Source organism: Cygnus olor, chromosome 10 (assembly GCF_009769625.2).
Source record: "Cygnus olor isolate bCygOlo1 chromosome 10, bCygOlo1.pri.v2, whole genome shotgun sequence".
Lineage (NCBI taxonomy): Eukaryota > Metazoa > Chordata > Aves > Anseriformes > Anatidae > Cygnus > Cygnus olor.
The window spans coordinates 6,981,352-6,988,851 of NC_049178.1; the positions used below are offsets into that span (position 1 = coordinate 6,981,352).

Here is a 7,500-nt window from a genome sequence, read left to right on the forward strand (position 1 = left end):
CGAGACCAGGAAAGGGGAGGCACCGCGATAAACAGGCTTTTCCCAGTGCTGGCGGCCTTGGGGACACCAGACAATTCCAGACAGGAGCTGGGGCTCTCTTCCGAGCAGCTGCGAACGAGGCTGTCCCTTTTCAGATCCGCTTCCTTACCCAGCGGCACAACAGAGGCAGAACCTCTTCCTCGAGGTTTTCTGCTTCTTTCGCACTGTTTGGCTGGCTGTTCTTTGTCTCCTTGTCCTGGCCAGCCTGTTGTCCGGCGCCCCGTGGGCTGGTGACACAGCTCTCTGTCTCCTCAGGCTTTTCCTTAGGGCATCAACAAGTCCTGAGCCCTGCTGGTTGGATGGGTACGTTCAGCCCTGCAGCGAGGTCTGCCACACAGGGAAATTTCTGAGCAGCAGCCCCCAAACTAGGTGCTGGATCCCCGGTCACAGAAAAAGGGTATGGCTTTTCCTATGTTTCGAGCTTTGTCTCCCTTATGCGGGGGTCTCGGTCCAGGCTCGCTGCTGGAGAGGCGACGGCTGAAGCCCTGTTGTTCATGGGGTTCGTGAGCTGGTTCGGGCGTGCCACCAGCACGCAGAAGGACGGAGAAGAGCCCAGGGCCCTGCTGTGCCCCGCAGCGCTGTTTCAAAGGTGGCGTCCTTGCTGATGGTGTTCCAGCTGTGCGGCTGCAGGATCTCCTCCAGCCCCAGCTCCCACTTCCCGCAGAGCTCCAGGGGCCTGAGCAGCGCTACGGGCAAGTCCCAGCTGGTGTTCTGGGGGCAGGTTCTGGCATGGCTGGGCAGCGTGATGTGGAAACCCCTGTCTGCCATTCTTCTTCTGCCCTGCTCGGCAGATGGCTGGCAGCTGGGAGGCTTCTGCCCAGCTGGGAAATTCCTTCCTATAGAGTGTCTGCAGCTTCGCACCTCACCCCCCTGAAAAAAAAAAAAAAAAATTAAAATAAAATTTAATCCCAAAGCCCTGATACTTCACAACCTGGTTTGCCCGGAGCCATGCTTGGATAATACGGCTAGCACCTTGGCGATGTACTCAGCGCCATCGTGTCTGGAAAATTCCCTATCCACCAAGCCCGCCAAGCACTGCGCAGCCACCTCTGCCACAAGCACCTTGTTTCTCACACACACCTCTCCACGTATGTGGACGTCCATAAATAAAGGAGTGCGGAGCTACACTACATCTCTTGCATGTATTTTGGGGTAAAAGTCTCACGGCAACTGCCAGTTGTAGGAGGCTCACTTACCTGGGCCTGAAAGAGGTCAGTGCTCCAGCAGTGTTTCCAGGACCTGTGGTCTGTCCCCACCGCCAGTGTCTCCTCCATCCGTTGCGTGTGGCCAGTACCAGTGCGCCTCCGCTGGCTGCACTGCGCTGTGGAGGGTGCCTTGAGAATGAGCCTCTGTACCCCAAACTGAGGGTTTGGGTCCCAAAGAGAAGGCTCTGGGCGCTAAAAAAGGGGCTTTGGGCTCTCAGGATGAGCCTTTGGGTCCTGAAAGTCAGGCCTTGTCTCAGCAAATGAGCATCTGGACACTGAAAAGGAGGGTTTATCCTTTCAATCACGGCTTTGGAGCCCAAGGAAGAGGCTTTCTGCCCTAATATGTGACGCTGAGGCCTAAAAAGAATGCTTTGGGCCCTAAAAATGAGGGCCTGGGTCCAAAAACAGAGGGTGTAGGTGATGAAAAGTTGGCTTTGGATCCCAAGTCTAGGCTCTCTTGTCCTGAAAATGTCCTGAAAGCTGGGTGCTTAAGGACAAGGCTGTGCTCTATGAAGAGGAGCCTTGGTGCCACAGCTGTATGCTTTTCAGCTGCAAAGAAAAGGTGATAAAAAGGTTTTGGATCCACAAAAGGTGCTCTTAGTCGTGAAGTGAAGGGGTTCTAGGGTGAAAATGAGACATTTGGCCCTAAAATGAGGCTTTGATTCCTCAGAAAGGGTCTTTTCTGTGTGCCCAGTGCATCCCAAAGGCCCTGCTGGCAGCTGGTCACAGGTGTGCAGGCTCCTCAGAGAAAATAGCAAGCGACAGCCCTGCGGTGACTTCCGATGCTTTGATCCCTCCAGATGGGTGTTTGGAGCCAAAAAGGAGGCTTTGGGCTGTAAATTTCAGGCCTTGTCCCCTAGACTGAGGCTTTTGGCTCTGAAAGGCAGTGTTTCTCCTTCCGTGTAACGCTGTTGGCACTAAAAATGGGACCTCGGACTGTGAAAGTAAGGGTTTCTCTTCCAATAAGAAGGCTCTGAATTCAACACCTGAGTCTCCGGGCCCTAATATTAAGGCTTTGGTCACCAAAAAGGAGACTCTGGGCTCTACAAAGTAGTAGGTAGGCAATCAGCAGGAGACTTAGGATCCCAAAGCAGCGCCTGGGCCCTGAAAATCAGGGTTTGGAGCCTGAGCATGAGACGTCGGCCATGAAAAATGAAGTTTTAGAGCCCAGCATGGGGGTCTCTGGACCATGAAGTGGGGCTTTGAACCCTGAGAATGAGCCTTTGTACCCCAAACTGAGGGTTTGGGTCCTAAGAGAAGGCTCTGGGAGCTAAAAAAGAGGCTTTGGGCTCTCAGGATGAGCCTTTGGGTCCTGAAAGTCAGGCCTTGTCTCAGCAAATGAGCATCTGGACACTGAAAAGGAGGGTTTATCCTTTCAAACAAGGCTTCGGAGCCCAAGAAAGAGGCTTTCTGCCCTAATATGTGACTCTGGGGCCTAAAAAGAATGCTTTGGGCCCTAAAAATGAGAGCCTGGGTCCAAAAATGGAGGGTGTAGGCGATGAAAAGACAGTTGCATCTCCGCTGGCTGCACTGCACTGTGGAGGGCGCCTTGTCAAAACCGAGGTGTCCCGTGTGGCCTGGTCACAGACAGGCGGTGCAGCAGGCTGTTGCTGTGACAGGGCAGCGTGGCCCACCTTCCTCTGGATCCAAAAGTGATGATTTGTTGCCTCCAAATTGGGGTTTGGACCTGCAAAGAAGGCTTTGGACCCTGAATTCAGGCCTCGGCTCCTAGCATGAGGATTTGGGAATTTGAAAAGAAGGGGTGTTCCTCTCAAATAAGGCCTCGCCATCTAAAAGGCTGCTGCTTTGCACCTTGCAATGAAAGTGTGGACCCTAAAAATAGGGCATTGTGTCCCCAAAATGTATGCCTGGTCCATATGAGTGTGGCTGTAAGCAAGAAAAAGCTAGCTTTGGATCCAGGAGCCCATGTCACGGCCCTGACCAAAAGCACTTGGTCACTTAAATGGAGCACCCTGGCTCTTAAAACAGAGGTTTTAGGCAATCAGAAGAGTGTGGATACCAAGTGGAGGTTCTGGACCCTGAAAATAAGGCTTTGGAGCCTATTCAGGATGAATGGGGCCTAATAATGAGGTTTTGGACTGTTAAAATATTGGGAAGGGAGGAGGCAAGGGGCAGTGAGGAGGAAGAGAGGGCGTGTCTTGTATCTCCAAGTCAGGCTTTGGAGCTGAAACCTGGGCCTTTGGACTCTGCAGCTCAGGGTCTGGATCCTGAAGTGATGCTTTGTTCCTTCGAAATGGCTGTTTGGACCCGAAAAGGAGGCTTTGGACCCTAAACTTCAGGCCTCGTCTCCTAGCATGAGGATTTGGGAATTTGGAATGAGGGGTGTTCCTCTCTAATAGGGCCTGAGCGTCTGAGAAGGCCGCTTTGCACCTTACAATGAAAGTGTGAACCCTAAAAATAGGGCATTGTGCCCTAAAAATGGCAGCCTGGGCTGTAAGAGTGAGGGTGTAAGCAAGAAAAGGCCAGTAAAAAGGAGGGTTTATCCTTTCAATCACGGCTTTGGAGCCCAAGGAAGAGGCTTTCTGCCCTAATATGTGACGCTGAGGCCTAAAAAGAATGCTTTGGGCCCTAAAAATGAGAGCCTGGGTCCAAAACCAGAGGGTGTAGGTGATAAAAAGTTGGCTTTGGATCCCAAGTCTAGGCTCTCTTGTCCTGAAAATGTCCTGAAAGCTGGGTGCTTAAGGACAAGGCTGTGCTCTATAAAGAGGAGCCTTGGTGCCACAGCTGTATGCTTTTCAGCTGCAAAGAAAAGGTGATAAAAAGGTTTTGGATCCACAAAAGGTGCTCTTAGTCGTGAAGTGAAGGGGTTCTAGGGTGAAAATGAGACATTTGGCCCTAAAAATGAGGCTTTGATTCCTCAGAAAGGGTCTTTTCTGTGTGCCCAGAGCATCCCAAAGGCCCTGCTGGCAGCTGGTCACAGGTGTGCAGGCTCCTCAGAGAAAATAGCAAGCGACAGCCCTGCGGTGACTTCCGATGCTTTGATCCCTCCAGATGGGTGTTTGGAGCCAAAAAGGAGGCTTTGGGCTGTAAATTTCAGGCCTTGTCCCCTAGACTGAGGCTTTTGGCTCTGAAAGGCAGTGTTTCTCCTTCCGTGTAACGCTGTTGGCACTAAAAATGGGACCTCGGACTGTGAAAGTAAGGGTTTCTCTTCCAATAAGAAGGCTCTGAATTCAACAACTGAGTCTCCGGGCCCTAATATTAAGGCTTTGGTCACCAAAAAGGAGACTCTGGGCTCTACAAAGTAGTAGGTAGGCAATCAGCAGGAGACTTAGGATCCCAAAGCAGCGCCTGGGCCCTGAAAATCAGGGTTTGGAGCCTGAGCATGAGACGTCGGCCATGAAAAATGAAGTTTTAGAGCCTAGCATGGGGGTCTCTGGATGGTAAAATGGGGCTTTGAACCCTGAGAATGAGCCTTTGTACCCCAAACTGAGGGTTTGGGTCCTAAGAGAAGGCTCTGGGAGCTAAAAAAGAGGCTTTGGGCTCTCAGGATGAGCCTTTGGGTCCTGAAAGTCAGGCCTTGTCTCAGCAAATGAGCATCTGGACACTGAAAAGGAGGGTTTATCCTTTCAAACAAGGCTTCGGAGCCCAAGAAAGAGGCTTTCTGCCCTAATATGTGACTCTGGGGCCTAAAAAGAATGCTTTGGGCCCTAAAAATGAGAGCCTGGGTCCAAAAATGGAGGGTGTAGGCGATGAAAAGACAGTTGCATCTCCGCTGGCTGCACTGCACTGTGGAGGGCGCCTTGTCAAAACCGAGGTGTCCCGTGTGGCCTGGTCACAGACAGGCGGTGCAGCAGGCTGTTGCTGTGACAGGGCAGCGTGGCCCACCTTCCTCTGGATCCAAAAGTGATGATTTGTTGCCTCCAAATTGGGGTTTGGACCTGCAAAGAAGGCTTTGGACCCTGAAGTTCAGGCCTCGGCTCCTAGCATGAGGATTTGGGAATTTGAAAAGAAGGGGTGTTCCTCTCAAATAAGGCCTCGCCATCTAAAAGGCTGCTTTGCACCTTGCAATGAAAGTGTGGACCCTAAAAATAGGGCATTGTGTCCCCAAAATGTATGCCTGGTCCATATGAGTGTGGCTGTAAGCAAGAAAAAGCTAGCTTTGGATCCAGAAGCGGGTGTGAGGGCCCTGACCAAAAGCACTTGGTCACTTAAATGGAGCACCCTGGCTCTTAAAACAGAGGTTTTAGGCAATCAGAAGAGTGTGGATACCAAGTGGAGGTTCTGGACCCTGAAAATAAGGCTTTGGAGCCTATTCAGGATGAATGGGGCCTAATAATGAGGTTTTGGACTGTTAAAATATTGGGAAGGGAGGAGGCAAGGGGCAGTGAGGAGGAAGAGAGGGCGTGTCTTGTATCTCCAAGTCAGGCTTTGGAGCTGAAACCTGGGCCTTTGGACTCTGCAGCTCAGGGTCTGGATCCTGAAGTGATGCTTTGTTCCTTCGAAATGGCTGTTTGGACCCGAAAAGGAGGCTTTGGACCCTAAAATTCAGGCCTTGTCTCCTAGCATGAGGATTTGGGAATTTGGAATGAGGGGTGTTCCTCTCTAATAGGGCCTGAGCGTCTGAGAAGGCCGCTTTGCACCTTACAATGAAAGTGTGAACCCTAAAAATAGGGCATTGTGCCCTAAAAATGGCAGCCTGGGCTGTAAGAGTGAGGGTGTAAGCAAGAAAAGGCCAGTAAAAAGGAGGGTTTATCCTTTCAATCACGGCTTTGGAGCCCAAGGAAGAGGCTTTCTGCCCTAATATGTGACGCTGAGGCCTAAAAAGAATGCTTTGGGCCCTAAAAATGAGAGCCTGGGTCCAAAACCAGAGGGTGTAGGTGATAAAAAGTTGGCTTTGGATCCCAAGTCTAGGCTCTCTTGTCCTGAAAATGTCCTGAAAGCTGGGTGCTTAAGGACAAGGCTGTGCTCTATAAAGAGGAGCCTTGGTGCCACAGCTGTATGCTTTTCAGCTGCAAAGAAAAGGTGATAAAAAGGTTTTGGATCCACAAAAGATGCTCTTAGTCGTGAAGTGAAGGGGTTCTAGGGTGAAAATGAGACATTTGGCCCTAAAAATGAGGCTTTGATTCCTCAGAAAGGGTCTTTTCTGTGTGCCCAGAGCATCCCAAAGGCCCTGCTGGCAGCTGGTCACAGGTGTGCAGGCTCCTCAGAGAAAATAGCAAGCGACAGCCCTGCGGTGACTTCCGATGCTTTGATCCCTCCAGATGGGTGTTTGGAGCCAAAAAGGAGGCTTTGGGCTGTAAATTTCAGGCCTTGTCCCCTAGACTGAGGCTTTTGGCTCTGAAAGGCAGTGTTTCTCCTTCCGTGTAACGCTGTTGGCACTAAAAATGGGACCTCGGACTGTGAAAGTAAGGGTTTCTCTTCCAATAAGAAGGCTCTGAATTCAACAACTGAGTCTCCGGGCCCTAATATTAAGGCTTTGGTCACCAAAAAGGAGACTCTGGGCTCTACAAAGTAGTAGGTAGGCAATCAGCAGGAGACTTAGGATCCCAAAGCAGCGCCTGGGCCCTGAAAATCAGGGTTTGGAGCCTGAGCATGAGACGTCGGCCATGAAAAATGAAGTTTTAGAGCCTAGCATGGGGGTCTCTGGATGGTAAAATGGGGCTTTGAACCCTGAGAATGAGCCTTTGTACCCCAAACTGAGGGTTTGGGTCCTAAGAGAAGGCTCTGGGAGCTAAAAAAGAGGCTTTGGGCTCTCAGGATGAGCCTTTGGGTCCTGAAAGTCAGGCCTTGTCTCAGCAAATGAGCATCTGGACACTGAAAAGGAGGGTTTATCCTTTCAAACAAGGCTTCGGAGCCCAAGAAAGAGGCTTTCTGCCCTAATATGTGACTCTGGGGCCTAAAAAGAATGCTTTGGGCCCTAAAAATGAGAGCCTGGGTCCAAAAATGGAGGGTGTAGGCGATGAAAAGACAGTTGCATCTCCGCTGGCTGCACTGCACTGTGGAGGGCGCCTTGTCAAAACCGAGGTGTCCCGTGTGGCCTGGTCACAGACAGGCGGTGCAGCAGGCTGTTGCTGTGACAGGGCAGCGTGGCCCACCTTCCTCTGGATCCAAAAGTGATGATTTGTTGCCTCCAAATTGGGGTTTGGACCTGCAAAGAAGGCTTTGGACCCTGAAATTCAGGCCTCGGCTCCTAGCATGAGGATTTGGGAATTTGAAAAGAAGGGGTGTTCCTCTCAAATAAGGCCTCGCCATCTAAAAGGCTGCTGCTTTGCACCTTGCAATGAAAGTGTGGACC

At 51.2% G+C, this 7,500-nt stretch overlaps 1 long non-coding RNA gene across 1 annotated transcript; it reads right to left on the reverse strand.

Annotated features, from left to right (window-relative positions):
* Positions 1-3,115: 3,115 nt before the first annotated feature.
* On the reverse strand, positions 3,116-7,445 carry LOC121075712. Its single transcript, XR_005823119.1, has 3 exons — positions 7,021-7,445; positions 4,811-5,362; positions 3,116-3,152 (listed from the first exon to the last, which is right to left on the reverse strand). It is a non-coding gene; the product is annotated as an uncharacterized LOC121075712 (long non-coding RNA).
* Between the last annotated feature and the right edge of the window lie 55 nt (positions 7,446-7,500).